Here is an 18,937-nt window from a genome sequence, read left to right on the forward strand (position 1 = left end):
TTTTCTAGTTTCCTCTGAATATCAGGCCAAGACTTGGTGACAAATTGAACTTTTAAAAGGACTTGACCTTCTGGGCCATCTGGATCTATGTTGGAGTAAAATTGGAAATTCCGCTTCAAGCAGTTAAGCCAGGTTGCTGGAGTCGCATCCTTCTCTTGTGCATTCTCAAATGCTAGCTTAGTGTTCCCCTAGGCACAGATTCTTTAATTCCTTTTACCATCAAGGACCTATAGTCTTCCATATTCCTCCACCCCTCCTCCTGATTTGGGTCCCAGTTAGGGTCCACTAGGGGCATCTTATGATCTCTTGTGGGCCCCAATCTGTTCTCCCTTTCCCAGATCCTCATACCAGCAGTCTGAATCATCTGGACTTCCTCTGGGGAAAACAATATATTTAAGATGAAATTCATCTCTCCCCATGTATAAATATTTGGCCTTAGGAATTGGTCCACTTGGTGGGAAATACCTATGGGGTCTTCTACCAACTTCCCTAATGCTTTCTTAAACCTCCTTACTTCAGAGGCTGTCAAGGGAGCATTTACAAATCCTACCCCTCCAGCCGCTCCTCCCATGGGGACTTCTCTGAGGGGGAAAAACTGTTCTACTTTAGATGTCTTAGATTGAATACCACAAAATGGTCCATCCCCAGACATAAAACTGCTTGTCTGAGAGTTATTAGTAGAGGCTTCTTCTTGCTGCACATCAGTAGCTGTACACAATGGTAAGAGGTTACAGGGTGGAGGGGCACTTGGGTCCCAATTAGGAGGAGGTAAGCGGATAGCAGTAGGAGGGGGAGAAGAACCCAAGCTCATGCCGAGGAGGACTGGAGGAGGTGTTGTGGGTACGGCAGGTGGGTTAAATAGCGGTGGTGGTAATTGGAGGAGGCAATAGAGAGATGACTGCAGAGGAAGAAGCTGGGTCCGCCACAGAGGGAACTAGAAGAGGAGAAGATACCTCAAGGTGAAGCTAACAAAGTATAGGTGCCAAAGTCATAAGGCACAGCAGGAGGTAAATGGTCTAGGGGATCCCACCTCTTACTGGTCTTCTCTTCCCCTTCATCTTTCTCTTTACTTCCCTCTTTCTTCCCCTGCACCTTTGCACGCCTCCACCCCTGATGGCATTCTTTAGCCAACAAGCTGCATGTAGCAATTGCTCGGGGTCAGAATCATCTTGTGTCCTTAAATACTGATTTAACTGTTCACACATCCACTTGTCTTTGGCTCCACACCATGGTCACCTTCCTTGTATTCCTTGCTTTGGCCAGACTTCCAAACAATAGTGAATAATTCTGCTCTTATCTAATCCTTCTGTGGCTTCTAAGGAGTTCCATCTCTCCAATAGTTCACCTAGAGGGCTATTAAGGGGAATATTCTTAATCCTCTTCCCTTTCCCCTTGATCTTGGAGGATCTTGTTCTTTTGCTACAGCACCCTTCCATAATTTAGGCCTTTAAAAGAATCACTAAGGTGCCTCTATCCAAACTGAAATATACTACAGGCAACACAAGTTTCACAACTAAAATGTCTATTTGGCCTCAAAAGAAATCACAAAGGTGTCTCTACCCGAAATGAGAAGTGACAGGCAACCTAAATCTTACAATTAACTAAATAAGGTTCTGATGCCTGAACTCATGCCAGGACTTGCTGCCCGAACCCTTGCCGGGACTTTTGCCTGTTGCGCGCCACTCACACACACTATTCCTCCACAAGCCCGGAGGGGGGGCCCTCAAACACTCGCTGGGCCTTGGTAGGCCTCACTCACTTCCCCCTGTTCCCGGCTGGTGCCCTTGCGGGAGTCCAGAACTGCGGTACTGAGGGGTCCACACTTGCTTTGGGGGTCCGAGCTGCCAGCCCCCGTCTCATTCACACCTCATTCACTCACCTCCCGCTCCTACCACTGGATTCTCTCAGCAATCCAGCATTCCTCTCCATCACTGATCCCTCGCTGATCCTAAAGTCTGGGGGTCACCAGCGATTCCCAAGGGCCCCTCAAGGCAGGTGGCCATCCTGTCCGGAGGTCTTCCTTGGGTGTGGTGATCCCAGATGAATCCCAGCTGCTATGAACAGGACAAGGAGACCTGCTCCTTTTTAATGCCTTTATTAGAATCAGCTCTGAGGCGGGGGGGGAGGAAGGGGTCTGTTAAAAATGGGCCAGGAGACCAGCTCCTTTGAAAAGGCCTTTATTAGGACAGCTCTGGGTGGGGGCCCGAGGCGTCGCGCACACCGCCACTGCTCGCGTGGATGACACGGAGGAGGAGTTGTTTCAGCTTTGCCACCAAGCAGAGCTGGGGCTTCCGTCCTCGCGGGAGTCCTCAGGAAGACCTTTGCCGGCTCGTGGTCCAGGGGTGTCGTTCTGGTCGGGTGCTGCTATAGTTACAGTGACAACTTAGAAGCCAGTTCTAGTTGGTGATCCGAGGTCCCTTTTTATTTCCCAGGTCGGAGGTGTTGCTCTCAGTTCTTTTGTGTTACGATTGCTTGGTCTTTAGGGGTCTTTTGCATTTTGTATACCTTAATTTGCATATGCCCTCGGGCGCACAGTCTCTAGGGAGCAGTGGAAGCAGTACGCGTTGGGAAAGGGATACAGGTACGTAACAACCAAGGTTTTAGTTCAAGTAATTAACATTAATAACAACAACAGTAAACATTTTAATATGAACACATAACCTCTGTAACTATGACAATGGGTGAACTTGGAATTACAACACTTAACACACGAACGCCCAAATCAAGAGTTTGTATTATTTCACTATCCACAGGGGCAACGTTTCATGCGCATGCCACCATTGCCGCTCCCAGAAGTGACAGGGAGAAGGAGGTATGCAGCTTTGTCCACTGGTATGCAGGCAGAGCCGAGGTTTCTGTCCTTGCGGGAGCACCAGGAGTCCTGGTCTTGACTTGAAATCCGGGGTCCCCTTTCCAGTCAGCGTTTACAGTGTTTAGGGCGAGAGGTTAAAAAAGGTCTAGGGAGATAACTATATTTGTTCCTGACTCATAAGTGTCCTTTAAATCCTTTGATTCAGTGGCGGCTCGATGTTTAGGGGGTTTTCTTTGTTGAGCTGGGCAAGATGTCCTCTCATTTGCATACAAGCTCTGATGTCACTCCTCCTTGTGGTTCCAGGTGCCATTTCCTAGGAAGGGGCAGAGGCACTCCCCGAAGAAAAGAGGGATTTTATTAGAATAGCATTAATAGAATCATTAACGACAGGTAATTAGAACTTTAACTTAACATTGATTTATTTAACATTTTAACTCTGTAACTTTTGGAACAATTTATTTTGACGATTTGCTCCCAACAGCTCTCACTTCCCAGCTGCCCCTGCCACGGTGGTGTCTGGGACACCATTCTGCAGCCCCTCCATGGCTCACATTGCTGCCTGCTCCACACACGGTGTCATGGGGCCTATCATAAATCCTTTTTGGTTGTAGAGTAAGCCAAGAACAATGCTCACATGATATGTTTCCTAAAAAATAAAAAAGGTATTATTTTCTTCTGACATTCCAAAAATATGTTTAATTGAATAGTATAGCAACAGAATTGTGCTCAGAGGTAATAAAGCAAGGAAGTGGCATTTCAAATAGTATTATGGCATATTTATGAGTCCCTTTTCCCTTACCCCTTTTGCATAGTTTTTATACCAGACTATTAGACACAGCTAAGGTGTATATTTTAATGTATGTGTTGATGTACACAAGCCTGTGAGCTGTTAAGAAGTGGAGAAAATATTTTCCTAATAGAACAAGTTGAAACAAATATTAAATTGCCACATTAATTCTCAATCCCAAGTTTTTTGTTCATGGAATGTAACTTTTCTCCATTTCAAAGATAGGCAGATGTGTGCTCAAAGATTTCTGTGAGCAAAAATATGCAAAGAAACCCAGATGTCTTAAACTGTTCTTGCAGAGGTGTATATTCTTGCAGAGGTGTATACTTGACTGCAATGCTGCTTGTTTACTTCAAAAGAAGGTTAATAAGCTGACGATTTCTGGAAGGTTCAACTCAAAAGAGGAATCCCAGGGGTTATAAATCATCTGAAAATTCCCAGGAACAGACTGACAAATAGACTGGGCTAGACCATTCATAATTTTTTGAAAAATATTTTATAGTTAGATTTTAATTTAAAATTAGCAAAAATAGTGAAGATATTTATTAATATGAAGGGATATAGCCCCACTATTTTCCCAGTCCAAATACAGTTTCCATTAATATTTGGTTGCTGACTGGGATGAATAGCATAGTAAATTAATAATTTGACTTGATGATCTTGGAGAGTCTTTCCAACCTTAATAATTGTGGGATTCTATGATTCAATTAGAGATTATTTTTTCCATCCATCGGTGGCTTGTAGATAGAGTGAGCTATGTAGAAAGTAGGGTACCTGATGTTAGTACAGACAGCATTTTGGACAGCATACCCTAAATCAGTTCCTAAGGAGTCCAACTTGTATCCCTGCAAGAACTTTTGCAACAGGACAGCTGGATGCGTGAAGCCCTTCTGTTGCCAAAGGACTGCTGGTGAGGTATGAGCATTTTCCTGGGCTCCTTACCAAGGAAATGACCTGGTTAAGTCTTGCTGCTTTGGCCCACACCTCAGAACTGGATATGCAGAAAGAATCGAGTCAGCTGTCCTGCTCAGACACACTGCAGTATGGTTAGGCAAAGTAGGAAGTTAAGGACTTTTTTATTTTCAGAAGTATGTAAATAAATTATTGTTAATGTTTCTATTAGACTGTAAAAGCCCAGGTAGGTAAAATCATAATGTATGTCCCACTTGTAGCTACTTACTCTCTTGAGTAACAACACTGAGCTTTTCCAAAAACTTACTCAGTCTGTATAAACAACTCTGAAAATCATCTTTCTATTCCTCCTTTTTAGATGTGACGAATACTATCTTCTGTTGTTTATTTAGCACAATCTGAGTTTTCATATTTTATCTAGACAAGATCCAGAATGATCAGTTCTCTCTTCTGACATTAAAACCAGAGTCTGACTCTTCTGCAGGATGAAGGTTTTGTTGTTCAACTCTACAGTCTTAGAACAGCACAAATAACTGAAAGACCTCAAGGTGACTAAAAGTGCCTACAAATCAAATATCTTTCAGATAACCTGAGTTAGATTTTACAGAGTGGTAAAATTTATGGCATGGTGTAATCTTGCTTGACAAAATATTTTTTTATTTTTCAGTTGATAGAAGTGTGAGTATCCTGCTGATACTAGAATCATACTAGAATTATGATTCTGACACTGCTGGTTTCCTTTGCCCATGGTAAAATGAATAATGAAGTCTTAGGGCTGAGTAAACAATCAAATAAGAAGTTCCCATACACTTAGTGGTATATGGGAATAGGACCAAAGACAATGGACATGAGTGGAAATGTGTGGTTCAGATTTGATGAAAGAAGAAGTTTCCCTATGAGGACAGTCATTAAGTGGCAGAACCTATGCAAAGGCTAGGTAGTGTCTGTCCTTCAGTGTTTCAAGACCTGACTGGAAAAAGCCCTTTGCAAACTGGTCTGACATCAGACGTTGACTCTTCTTTGAGAAAAGGGATGGAATAGAGATCTACTGACGTCCTTTCCAGCCTGAATTATTTTGCACTTATGTGATCAGATACAAAAATAATGGAAGAGGTTGCCAAAATTTCATAAATATGAAGAAGTCATCTGCTAGCAGCAAACACATCCCCATGCCCTGCCAGGCTGGCAAGATAAATATTTAATTAGAGGTGCCTCACACCATGCCCTGATGGACACATTGTGAAGGTTCTATCCAGCTATGAAGTAAAACAGTTTGCAGGGCGTGACCATTCTGTCATGAACAGACACAATGTCCTTGTGAGTACAAGCATGCCTTGCCCATGGACAAGAAACATGGAAGCAAGGGAAAATTTCTGGAGAAATCAACACTTGCAGAAAGCCAGACTTTGTTGAAATTTGGAATTGTGAATTATAACTTGGAAGCGGAAATACAGACCACCAAATCTAAGGAGTGGAGAAAGCCAGAAGTTCACTCTGGGCAAGAGGTTAACTGCTGTGGAAAGCACTGCCTGAAGCCTTCAGGTCTTTTCAAAACCAAATAAACAGCGAAACAGATTGGAGTTCAATGAGCCAGAGCTGCAGAAGCCCCCCGGGTGACCATTTAGGGATAAGGCAGCCACTTGGCTCATATATACTGTGAAGTACTGAAAGCCACTATGGTTGCCTTCAAATTCAAGGTATAGTTACTCTTCCAGTAAAATCCTTCAAATTATTCTAAGATAAGGATAATGAACCATTCATTAGTTGGGCACTCAGACACCACTACACCTTTCAGGTTGCAGGACTTCCACTGCATATAGTGTGAATTCGAACTAAGCAAATGTGTGAACAGTGTGAATTTGCAGCTGAGCACCTGCCATTCTCAGGCAGCTGGAGGGGCAGACACCTCAAGTTGTTTTGCTGGAGGTCTTTTTGCTAAAAGCTTCATTAAAAGCCCCAGCTTTCAAGTCAGCTGATGCTGAATCAAGCTGCATCGTGGATGTCACTATAAGGAAAAGTAATGTAGGTCAAACCACTTAGTGCTTTTCTCACAGCCATATATTTAGATCCAGATTAAATGGGAAATGTGAGGGATGCATCTGTGATAAATCTGTCTGTACTTGGTCAGTATGAGCTTTGATGTGTTTTGGTAAAAATATGCTCTTATGATGTGCTATTTTTATATGGTTACAACCTGTAAGGAGAAAAATCAGTTAATTTGCTTAAAAATAAAAGTATTAAGATATTCTTTACTGTTTCTTTTTTCAGCTGTGCAATATTACAAATAAAAATTGACATTTGGGGTTTGTTTATTTGGTTGGTGTTTTTAAATTTTGCAGATTTAAAAATATTACCCGGAACTTCTGAGCAATCCTAAAAAGACCTTGTCTCTCATAAAAATGTAACTATACTGTTACTAATTTCAAGCTGAACTTAGAAAATACACAGATTGCTACTCACTTTTAACTTGGGATCTAAATTAAATTAATTGTAGTTTTTATGTTGCAATAGGTTTGAAGTTTTAATGTTCCTTATAAACGTGTGATTTAACATGTTATTTCTCCTGGTCATCCTGAAGATATTTAACATGTTTGTTAAGCATTCAAAAAGAGATTTTCATTTATACAATGTGTCTTTAAATTGCTGTTGTGTGAAAATACAAATTCTGAACTTCACCATTAGCAATATACAGGGCAACAGACTATGATATGCAAATTCAGAGTTATGACTTCACTACAGGATCAAGCAGCAGAATCTGAACAGCTATGGAAAGCATTTATTTAAAAAAAAAAAAAAATCAAACACAACCGCAAAAAAAAAAAACACCAAAACCCCACAAAAACCCAAACCAACTCCGCCCCCCCAACCCCAAAACACTAGCCATAAAGTGAAAACATACAACAGTATGTATTCTCTGTTTAATTTGAAGTTTGAAACCAATTCCTTTATTGTCATAATACAATATCTAATGATATGTAGTGGAGTAATAGAAAAGGACAAGACAGTCAGTATACATACTGAAAGATGATGCAAAACGAAAAGGCACAGGGTTACGTGTCCTTCCATATAGCTTACAATGTCACAGCACTGACCTGAAGGGACTTTCTCAGTTTATCTGCAGTGATTTTTAGTCCACCACCTTGTTAGGGTGTCAGGAAGTGAAAATGCCAGTTATCCCTGAGTGCAAGCACTGGGTGAAATAATATCAATTATGAAATAAGCTGATCAACCAAGTCTTTCACAAACAGTGGTTAACTTTGTGTCAGATGATAGTCTGGATAGATTCAAGAAGAGTAACCTACAAAGACCTCCATAACCTATAAATAAATATTGCTCTTTGCTGCCTTTCAAATATACCTTTTTTTTTCCTCCCCCCACCCACCCTGAAGCAAAGACTTTCCTTTAAAATATGTCTTTTTTGCCTTAGATAAAACATGACCAAATGCAGATGAGCATGTAATTTCTTGTAGGCCAAGAAAAACTACATGTGTAAATTCTTATCCATCCATACTGAATTGCTCAGGAGCAAATTCCTGTGTTTCTGTCTCTGGCTGTTCTCCGTAGTCCTGTCACTGGGTGCCACTGGAAAGACCCTTGCCCTGTCCTTGCACCCTCACTGCAGGTACATAAATACATTGGTGAGATGCCAAACTGAGGTCCCTTCAATTCTCCATTAACTTCTCCAACAGGAGTCCATCTCACAGGCAACAGTACTCTGCAACATAGGTCACCCTTCCATAAGGTGCAGTCCTTGAGACATAACCTCTGCAAAGGAGGTCCCCCATGGAGTCACAAGTCCTACCAGAGAATCTGATTCCAGCATGGAATCCTCCCTCCATGGGTCTGCAGCTCCCCTCCACGAGTCTGCTCTGGCACAGTTTTCCCACAGGTTGACAGCTCTCTCTCAGGCATCTCCCTACTCTGGCCTGGGCTACTCCAGAGGCCCCAGGGGCACAGGGGCTTCCCTACAACCTTCACCATGGACTGCCTGCCCCTTCTTCCCCACTGCCCTGGGTGTCTGCAGAGCAGTTCCTCTCACATGCTGTCACCACTCTCTTCTCTGGCTGCAATTATTACATCTGCACAATAACTTTTATATTTCTTATTCTTAATTATATTTTCACAGAAGTATAACACAACTGCTGATGGGTTCAGCCTTAACCAGCAACAGATTCCATCATGGAGCCAGCTGGCACTGACTCTGCCAGACATGGAGGAAGCTTCCAGCATCTTCTCACAAAAGCCACCCCTGTAGCACCCCCACTACCAAAACCTGGCCATGCAAACCCTCTTAGCTGAGGAGCTTGTCCTGCTCTGCACAATTCTTCAAGGAGAGGCTGGTGACAGCCATGCCCATTGCCTCTGGCAGCTCTCTGCTGCTTCAGGTCCCTGTGTGCTACCTCTGTACTTCAGTGGCAGCATAGGAATCAAGAAAAAAAAATCCTTTAGACATCCCAGGAAAATCCTTAACAAAGAACTTCGATTCTTAATTTCCAGCTTGCCATCCCTATGCTTCTTTGTTTTCAAAATATCAATTATGATTAAAGCCAGGCATTTACAAAATCAGAAGGAAAGCAAAGCTTCATGGAGTCCACAGCTGCACTGAAAATTCTGCAGTTAACATCCTGCAGATTAGTAATTGTTTTTCATGACAAGCCTGATGTTGACGACACTACCCTTGTTCTTGATCCTCATGTGCAGTCTCTGACCCAAGATGCATTTCCCCAAGAAAGGTTGGAAATAAATTTGAAAATATATTTTTGAGATTTTTGAGATTTGAAGGGAAATATATTTTTCATTTGGGAGAAAAAAAATTTTTAAGGTTTTTTGTTTGTTTGTTTGTTTTGTTTTGTTTTGTTTTGTTTTGTTTTGTTTAACGGGCTTAGTTTTCAGATCTGTTTCATATTAGTTGTTCATAAAAATAACACTCAGAATAACTTTAAAATTTTGGAACTCTTCACTATTGCTGCTGGAGAGAGTTCTCCAAGTACGCATTTTTGCAAATGATGGAGACTCTGTATTGTGATCATAGAGTTTTCACAAAGACAGAACATTAATCAGATATGTTTCATATGAATGATTGAGTGGGGCCAAAGGAGGAAATTTAACACTGTTAACATAGATCATTTAACCTGCATCCTTCCTACTGCTTGTCAAATATTATTCCACTGCTCTGAGTCTGTTCCTTTGTATTTCTGCCCCAAACTTTCTTATAAAGGTGTTCTCTTTGGTTTTTTTAAGGTGGAATTTCCCCTCAGCTGTGTAAGTTTTTTGTAGTGGTAAACAATAAACTGTGAGCACTCATCAGAGCTCTAGATTTGCTTCTGGAGCAGCCCTTCAAAATGGTAAAACACACTTGTGGGTTTAAAAGGCAACACCAAGAGGACAATCATGAACAAAGCTCTTTTTTAATAGTGACAGATACAAACCAAGAAAGCTTCCACTATAAACTATGTAAAATGCATTACTGACTTCCTAACAGCAAGCAACAATTGCTATCTGCAGAGGTGAGTACACTCTAGATTGTAACATGCAGCTGCCTAGTCCTCCATCTGCACATGGTTTCAATACTTCAATTGTAGATGTTCAAGAGGGGGATGTTCTAGTTTTAAGAACAACTAATGACAATTTCTCTGAATTAAAAAAAAAAAAAAAAAGAAAGAAAGCAAAAACAAAAACAAAAACAAAAAACAAAAATAAAAATAAAAATGTGTCATTCAAACAAGGCAGTAGATTAAAGGAGGTGGACACTGTATGTTTATAGCTGTGTTATAACCTAAGAACAAAAGACTGACTGATGCCTTTTGGTCCCACAAAAAAAATCCATTGAACCCAAACCAGATTAGGATGACACCGCCCATGCAAGAAAAGCATGTCTGACATTTTACATGGAATATCTGGGAGGTACCAGGTGGGGTAACTACCTCTCCAGGCAAGAACTTGATTTTCATTAATCACTGTAAAGTACAGCATAACTGGACAAATGTGCTAAATCTAGGAAGGAGTCTGTCATTTGCAACTCCTTTTAATTTATTATCTTTTTAAAATGTACAATTTATTTTTTATAACATGCTGGAATTGCTGAATCCCAGGCTTCAGCAAAGTGGCAAAATACAAAGTGTTCTGTGAATGCATACAACAGACAGACAGACACAGAGATATACACACACATATCTTTGAGAAAGAAGCTCTGTTCACCAATTTAAAAGGGATCTTTTAACTTTTTCTTCTAATCTTTTACTGCCTGTGTAAAGATTTACTTTAATCTTTTACTGCCTGTTCTTTGGCCACTGTTATGAGAAATACCAGGAAAAGGAGAGAGCTATTGGATGAAGGCTAAAGGACTGAAGCTTAGTCTCTTCCAAATGAATGGGAGATGTGCTGTTGGTGAACAGAGTCATGACCTTTTCCAGATACACCCTGCAGGCAGAAAGAGTAAATGATGATACAATTTGTGAGAGACATCATAGAGCAATGCTTTGAAAAAAACTGAAAAAAGGAAAATTTTGAGACAATAAGATTCTGACCATGTCTTTCCATACTGAGGAATTTATAAGTAATTTTAGTTAAAGGGAAAGTTTTGGAGTTTTTTTGGTTTTAAGCCTATGAAGTTAGCCAAAGAATTGTGATTAAGTCCATACCCATCACTTCCACAACTTATCATTTTCTTGATACATGTCCTGAAACACTCTAAAGGAAATGCTATAACCTACTATACAGAATTAAAGGATCCCTGAGCTGTGGCAATTTAACTTTTTCCCTAGCTATATAACTGTTTCTTTTCCCCTTTGTATGTTCCCCAAATACAAATATTTATCTTTCTGTGCCACCCAGACTCTGTCCCTTTTATGATTACTTTCAAGAACCCTCCTGGGTCCAGGTCTGGATGCAGAAATTTAAAGGATATTTGTTTTTTAATACAATCACAGTTGTTGTAATATAGTGTGCTCAGATCATCAACAATTTCAACATCATTGGCAGTATGAACCTGAGTGGCTTTACTCAATTTAGAATGAATTTTCCTTGATTGAATTTATTTACTTACATAGTGGTTAAAAAAAAAAAAAAAAAAAAAAAAATCATCAAAGTACAAACATTTGAAAATAAGCTGATAGAATTGATTTAAATCAAACTGCTATCTTCTACTCCTGCTTTTCCAGAACTGATGAACTAGCAATTGATCCTCTGGTCTTTCATCCCAGACAAATTAAATTTAACTTTAATTTGTTAATAAATAATGAATAAATTAAACTCTGTTTTATAGCCAAATTTAAGTTTGATTTAACTTCATGAAGTGTTGACTAAGGTAATGTTGCAGGTTCTCACTAAATTGCTGAGAATAATTGAATGCATGGCCTATAATAGAAAAACCGTAGTGTGCATTTTTAATTGAACAAATTCTCATGAATTTAAATTAAGTATACTGCATTTAGTGAATCACCTTGAATTGAAAGGTTCGTCTCTTGAACTATTGCTGGGAACAGCAATTAACACATCTGTGCGGTCACTAATGTGAGTAAATGCTACTTTAGAAGTGAAAGTTTAAGAGCTGCCCTTACACTCACGTCTCTTAAACATTCCAGGCATAGCAACATTGCAAGTATATATGAATATATGTTTATGTGTGTGTGTGTGCTTGCATGTGTGTGTGTTGATTGATTTCCTACAGTTTCCCACACCAAAGTACCTGAGTCTGCAAGGAGTCTAGCCCATACTGTACTTTCCCCCTCAAGTTTCTGAATCTTTCTGTCTTATTCAAGTAATTTATCATAATTTCCTTGCAAGAAAATTAGGCATTGCTCCCTGCTCCAGTGAACTTCAGTTAATTGTGTCTCTGTCACACTCAGTCACAAGAGTGGCAATGTCATACAACAAAGCAAGCTGTGTTCTTGAGACTGACCACCCTTTAGGGTCTTCTGGGAATTCAGGAGATTCCCTGTTCCCTTCATGCAGATACTGTTTTAAATATTCCAGCAATCAGGCAGAACAACTTGAAGGACTGACTTAGTTTATAGAAAAACACAAATTCTAGGTCAAGCTAAGTCCTAAATATTTATTTATGCAATTGTTGCTAAATATACAAAGTTTCTTCAAAATATAATCTACTGGCCATAAATAGATTTTTTTTTATCTACTAGTGCTTAGTATTTTGGTACAAATATTTGTATTATTGGACCTGATAACAAATACATCAGTGTCCTGGTAACGTGCACATGCTTTGAAAAGCTAAGTTAGGCAGCTGGGCTTAGTTACATGATTCGCTAATTCAGATAATTGTCCATCACTGCATTCTGGGTCTGATTCTAGGGAAAAAAACCCCTAACTTTTAGTAAAACCCATGGGAACCCTGATTGGAGAATCATTATTCTGTTTTACTCCAACATAAGAATTAGGTGATAATCTATCAGGTTTTTAAAAGAAGCGGGACCATGGAGAAATGTCTTAAAACATGATTTAAAGACTTCTACAGTCTTATGATGGGTGAGAACATTTTCACCTCACAAGTCAGAAGTCAGTAATAGTCAGTGGTCAGTGGTCATAAGATCACTGGTTACAAGATCTTTTAAGGTTAATTATACAATAAACTAGTGCCACAAAGGATATTTCTATTTTTACAGCAATCACTAATTAAATTCTTTCACATGTCTCACTGCAATGCGGACCTTCTTAATCAATCATATAAAGACACACAAACCTACTTGCTACAACCTACTTGCTACACCTTAAAACTTTTTACTATTTCTGTAACTACTTCTGTATCTACACTTTAAAGCTTTAAAACTTTCCACTATGTACTTAGCATGTTTCTGCTTAAACTACAAACCCACATTTTTGCTTATGAACTATGTATCTGGAAGCCTTTTCTAAGATCTCAGGTCAAGGCTTTTCTAAGATCCTGTATTCATTTCTAAGGCTGGACCTACATGCACAGCATTTTGAGAAACTTCTGTGCCTTGATTTCCCACAATAATCAACTGACTTGTCAGGGAGGCGATATAAAATGAGACATAGCATTTTTTTTCCATATAGTAAAAACTGACAAAATTTGTAAAAGCCAGTGATCAACAGACCATGATTGAATTAGGATCCGGGAAGAGCACATACAGGGTAAGAATACCCAGCAAACAAGACAATATAGCCACTCTTTTCTGCTTCTTGTTTTGCAAGTCCAAAGAAGGACTTTACCTGAATTCTTAGGCACCTACTGGTACTGTGGCTGCTGTTTTCCAAGTGCACAACTGGAAAGCTGGGCATCATGAACTAGTACTGATTGTGAAAAAAATAAACACAGTTAGCACTAGTATCTTTTTCTTCCCTTCAACAGCAGCTCTTTGAGCCATTTACTGGAGTAAATTAGTGGAGATCCACTCACTTCACTGTATCTCAGGACAGAAATTTCTCAATTTTTTCCCCTCTAAAGACCCTGAATCATACAGTTTTTTTTCTCCTATAATGCTCTTAAATTATTTTTCTGTCTGGTCTAAAGGAAAAACTCACTTTATTTCAGTCCATAACAAAGTTCCCTTGAATTTTAGTGGATATAGAATTTCACTTTAATTTGTGTAGGCTTAACCTTTGCAGGGTACTTAACTCTATATGCGTAGGTAGCCTCACTGCACTCAAGGAGACTAATCTGACTGTACAGGCCTTGATTTCCTTCCTTTTCTGTATTATTTAAGTGTTCTACATGTTTCAGATCACATCTTCCTATCAAGTGTCCAATGTCAGTCATCATTGCAGAGGAACTACAACAGGTTAAACCAAGAATTCATCCTGGAAGTGTGAAGAACTTCATGTAGTTAAATGTGAACCTGTTCATGTAGCAGCTGATGTCTGTTCCTTCCATCCAAGTTGTCCTCTGATGGAGCACTAGTAAAAAAATCCTGAACATTTGGTTATTTAATGACAAGCTAATCTTATTTGGAAATTTCCCAGAAAACTTGATTTCTTCCATTATTTATGCACAGCTCATTTTGTTTAGTAATAAAAATAAATGAAAACAAAACTTTCATAAATTTGGAGATCATGCATGAAAAACTGACTTACTGAATCCAGCTCTCAGAAAACTAACCTGAAAATAGAACCCGCAGTTTGTCTTCTTAAAATGCCAGCTAGTGGACAATCTTCCCCACTAACTTCCATCTTGTTGCCACAAAAATAATCACACATAATTTGTCATACCTAGTTTATAATCCACATTGTCCCTTTATGGTTTTTAAAATCTTTCAAAGATTTTTTAATGCACTTTCTTCCTCAAATTTATTTGTTGATGAATAGAACTTAAGAATATGAATAGCACAAGTGACTGAAGAATTTGAAAGAAAGGAAAGCTGTCAATGTACGTTCTATCTTTACATTCACATGGCGAGTTTCCTCGTGGTGCTTTTAGAACTTATCCATGAAAGTAATGGAGTGATGAAGATACCATTAATGGAAACTGCATATTCATAAAAGCTACAAACAAATATAATTGAATTTTGGGGTTTGGATGGGTTTACAATGAGTTGTGTGCATGACCTGGCTCCAGTTGCCAAGATACCACCCTCACCCAGAATTTTGTGCACCTTCTAACCACCTTCCTTCTTCAGGTGCTCCAGACAATTCAAAACCAATTAATTGCAGGACCAGGCAGTTCTCAATTACCTCTAGTAGGCTTGAGTCTGATGGATTTCTATACCAGAGTCTTGCCTGTATTGTGCGTTGTATCCAGTGTCAGAATTGGATGGCTGAAGGTGAGAGGTGAAAATAAGACTGGGAATTGCAGCTCATAGTTCCTCTGGTTCCTGTCAGAATTGGAAAAGACAACTTCAGAGTGATTTTCTGGTGACTGTTTTAGATCTATTCATTGCAAGCCATGGAATTTCTCAGCTGCTTTGTAACAGTAAAATTTTGTTCTGCTGCTTTTACCTTTTCCTCAGCCACAACGGCCTGCGAGAGTTCAACTAGTTGGGATGGACAATGGCCTGGCCTCAACTGATTGCCCAGGAGGCATCAACCTGGGGCCATGGGAAATGGGAGTATATTTCCTATAGGAAATAGGGAAATATATGTCCACGTTATGGTGAGAAGGGAGGAGTAATAGGAATTTTTATGCAGATGAGACTGTTAAAAATCAGGTTATGTTTCCAGTTCTCTTCATGATTGTTTAAGTTAGGTTTACATATAAGGTCTCAGTCTCAGTTTTGATTGGACCCTGTACCCCCAATGTTCGATATATAATATTGTGTTTCCTCCATTTTTGGGTCCTTTTGGATTTGACCTTATACAACACACAGCTTATCCCTTTGTTATTTTACCCATTATTAAAGCTCTTTTGTTTTGGGCAATCCAATTGACCTATCCTTTTATTTGCTACATTATTCCTGGCTGGCCTAGTTCCGAGGTAGCGAGGCCAAAACGCCAACAGCAGCCTGTTCTACTCTGTCCACTTTGCAGGCCCATTTTAGGTTATTTGTATAACAGTAATACTTTGTAGGTCAGGACTCTATCCATTTTAGGGATTATAAGTCAGAAAAAAAGATAGAAATAAAGAGAAAAGGAATCAAAGGGAATTGTCACAGATGAGAGGTAATAAAAGGAACAAACTTCTTCTCCCTATGTATAACTGACTGCAAAACAAAGTCAGACTGGTTTTGTAACCACAGGGTGTAACAATCAGGCTTGAGGTTAAACCTATCTTCCTGAGGACACCAGGCCAATCTACCTGAGTGGCATATTTGTAAAAATGAAGTTTTAGAGGAGTGATCAAAGACTAAAAGAGCATTGGAATGTTGGTACCGGACTCCCAGCCAGGCTGAAGGCCAGAACTGCAGGTGCAAAGACATTTCCACTACATCACAACAGAGCATTTTAGAAAGGACTTTTCCCTAAATAGGCTGCTCACCTATTGGGTGTTTCTCAGCATCCTAATGCTCTTGCCAATTTGATAAAGACCTAATATAAAAAGTTTACTTCTTAACTAATGATTTCAGTAAAGTGTTTTTATCAAAGATACTTTAGTTCAATATTAGCAGCTTGCTTGAATTGGTCCTTAACCTCTCTCGGTTTCTCCCTCATTGTCTGAGGTCCATGTTAGGCTTCTGTGTTCCTCTCTTTGGAAGGGTAATTGCACGTCCAAACCCCTTCCTTGCTTCACAATGGGGCCAAACTGCCTCATTCTGTTCTCCCATGCAGGCCTCTGCCTCCTCCTAACAGCTTTGCTTCCAGTTTCCATCAGAGCTGCTGAGGGAAGCTGGTTAAGAAAAAGGAAACTGCAGACAGTACACCCAAACTAGAGAGTGCAGACTTAGAGCAGATCCTAGCAACATAGCTTGTTACAGGCAGCAAACAGGTATAACTTTTCACATGCAGTCACATACACACAGCACAGCAAAGCAGGTTGCTTACCCATGATACAAAACCAGGTCATTGGAAAGAAAGTGAAGGCTAAAACGGCTCAGAGGGATGTTTATACTTATCCACAACCATCCTTGGTGGTTCCAGAAGGAATTTTAGGGTGTTGAGTAGGTTCTGAAATGGCCTGCAGAAGATGGACTGCAGATAGACTACGGAAACACATGTGGTTGTGAGGTAGCAGAGAATGGAGAAAGACACAACAGCTCTGGCTGGGAGTTTATATCTCTCTTCTCCACAGACTTTCAGGAAATTATCTGCAGAGTGTCAGGTGAATAGAAATTACAAGTGAAATTTGTTTCTAGATGATGAAAAAATTTAAGTTAAGTTGTATTAGAAATTTTCTATTACTCTTCTTATTGATTGCAATAAATTTTCTGCCATAAGAATCATAATATAGAATGTCATCTTTATTCTGCTGAGAATAAAAACCTTCAATTGCAGCTATGACTTAGTGCAACCATTGTTCTGCCAAGGATCCCTAAAAGAATCTGTTCATCCCCTCCTCCATGTTGGAGGACAGCATTGTCCACTTCAGCCTCTTGGGGGCTTCACCTGGACAACATTCCCACCTTCCACAGTCAGGTCTTTGGTGTCTAGCTTCATTTCACGGTGCCAAATCTCAACAAGTGGCAAATCCCTGACATTTCGCTAGCTAGGACATATATTTTCAGGTTAGAAGATGCCCCAATGCCAAAGGGAACCCTTGCTCATACCTGGGCATGTGCCATGATGGCCTGCTACCTGCACTGGACCCATATTTGTTATTCAGAAGAAAAAAACCCAAAAAACAACAACCCTAAACAATCAAATCACTCTCTCAAGATAAAGTTTAAACATTCAAACTCTGATGTGTTTCAGTCTTAACAGCTGATGGGTGAAATCTGTGGAGGAGATAGGCAGCTGAACAGACATGAACAGTAGTAGCTGTATATTTAAGGCAAATGATCTGATCCTAATTCACTAAACTTAGAATTATTATCACAACTTACCAGGGGTTTAAATATCAGAAGCTGTTTATGCCCCTTCCAGCCATTATTTCCAGCTAGTTATTTCTCCCTTCCAGCTGCTGAATTTTCCTGAAGCTGACAGATCTGTAAAGCACTCCCAGTGATGTTGTAGCTGTTCAGGCAGGTGCAGAGACGTGCTAGTCAACTGCTTGCACTCAACAAATGGAAATCCAATACGGACCATAGAATAATGCAGTTTTTTAGGGAGTTAAATACCGGTTGTCTTGAAAAACAAGGTTAGTTGCTTATAACCTAGGCATGATAGAGAAGGCTTAATCTTCTATTAGCCTGCATCATGAATGATTTCATACCATTTTAATCACTCTAGTTCTGAACATTAACTCTGAGGGAGATCCCTTCACATGCTGCGGGGTAATAGGAAATTTGCTTCTTACCACCTGTTTCTCTGTATTTTTTGGCTGTATATCCCTGTACAGCATTTGAGGGAGAGACCCTGTGGAGCAACGCTCCTCCCCTGTGTCTCTCTACCGATTCGCTCTCCCTTCACCTTACCCTTTCCCCGGCGCCTGCACAGCGGGAGCCTTCACAGAGTCTTTGTGTCGTCTGTCCCCATCCTTGCGCACAGCGCTGTGGACAGCTGGGCACAAGGCGAGACCCCGCTGCTTCGAACCCTGTGCGATCCCTCGGTGACAGCACCGGTGACAACCCCGCAATCCCGCGCTGCCCCTGCGCCTGGCCGCGCCTCCACTCCTGCACCCGTCCCCGCCCCCGCTCGCACCTGAGGACACCGCCCGCCCCCCTGGCCCCGCGGGAACGCACTGCCCGCCCGTGCCACGGCGCTCCCCGTCCTCCCCGCCCACGGTCTTCTCCCCTCACAGACAGGCACGGCCGAGGCGAAGCGGCGGGCGGGCGGCTGCATCCGCCTTCCTCCCCTTCTCCTCAGATGCCCTTTGCAGGGTTATTATTACAGTTCATAGCTACACTCTGCCGGCCCCCCTCCGCGCCCGTCCCTCCGTGCTGCGCAGCGCACTGGCCGCGCTCCCCGCCAGGGCTGGCCACCGC

General features: G+C 40.8%; 1 long non-coding RNA gene across 2 annotated transcripts; it reads right to left on the minus strand.

The window, feature by feature from the left end:
* Positions 1-2,126: 2,126 nt before the first annotated feature.
* LOC120765979 (uncharacterized) lies at positions 2,127-18,586 on the minus strand. 2 transcript variants are annotated; one of them, XR_005704538.2, is made up of 3 exons: positions 18,428-18,586; positions 15,156-15,295; positions 2,127-3,144 (listed from the first exon to the last, which is right to left on the minus strand). It is a non-coding gene; the product is annotated as an uncharacterized LOC120765979 (long non-coding RNA). The 2 variants fall into 2 exon arrangements; XR_005704537.2 differs by having other exon boundaries at positions 17,897-18,586.
* Positions 18,587-18,937: the final 351 nt, after the last annotated feature.

The sequence above is a fragment of the Hirundo rustica genome, chromosome Z (assembly GCF_015227805.2).
Source record: "Hirundo rustica isolate bHirRus1 chromosome Z, bHirRus1.pri.v3, whole genome shotgun sequence".
In the NCBI taxonomy this organism is placed as follows: domain Eukaryota; kingdom Metazoa; phylum Chordata; class Aves; order Passeriformes; family Hirundinidae; genus Hirundo; species Hirundo rustica.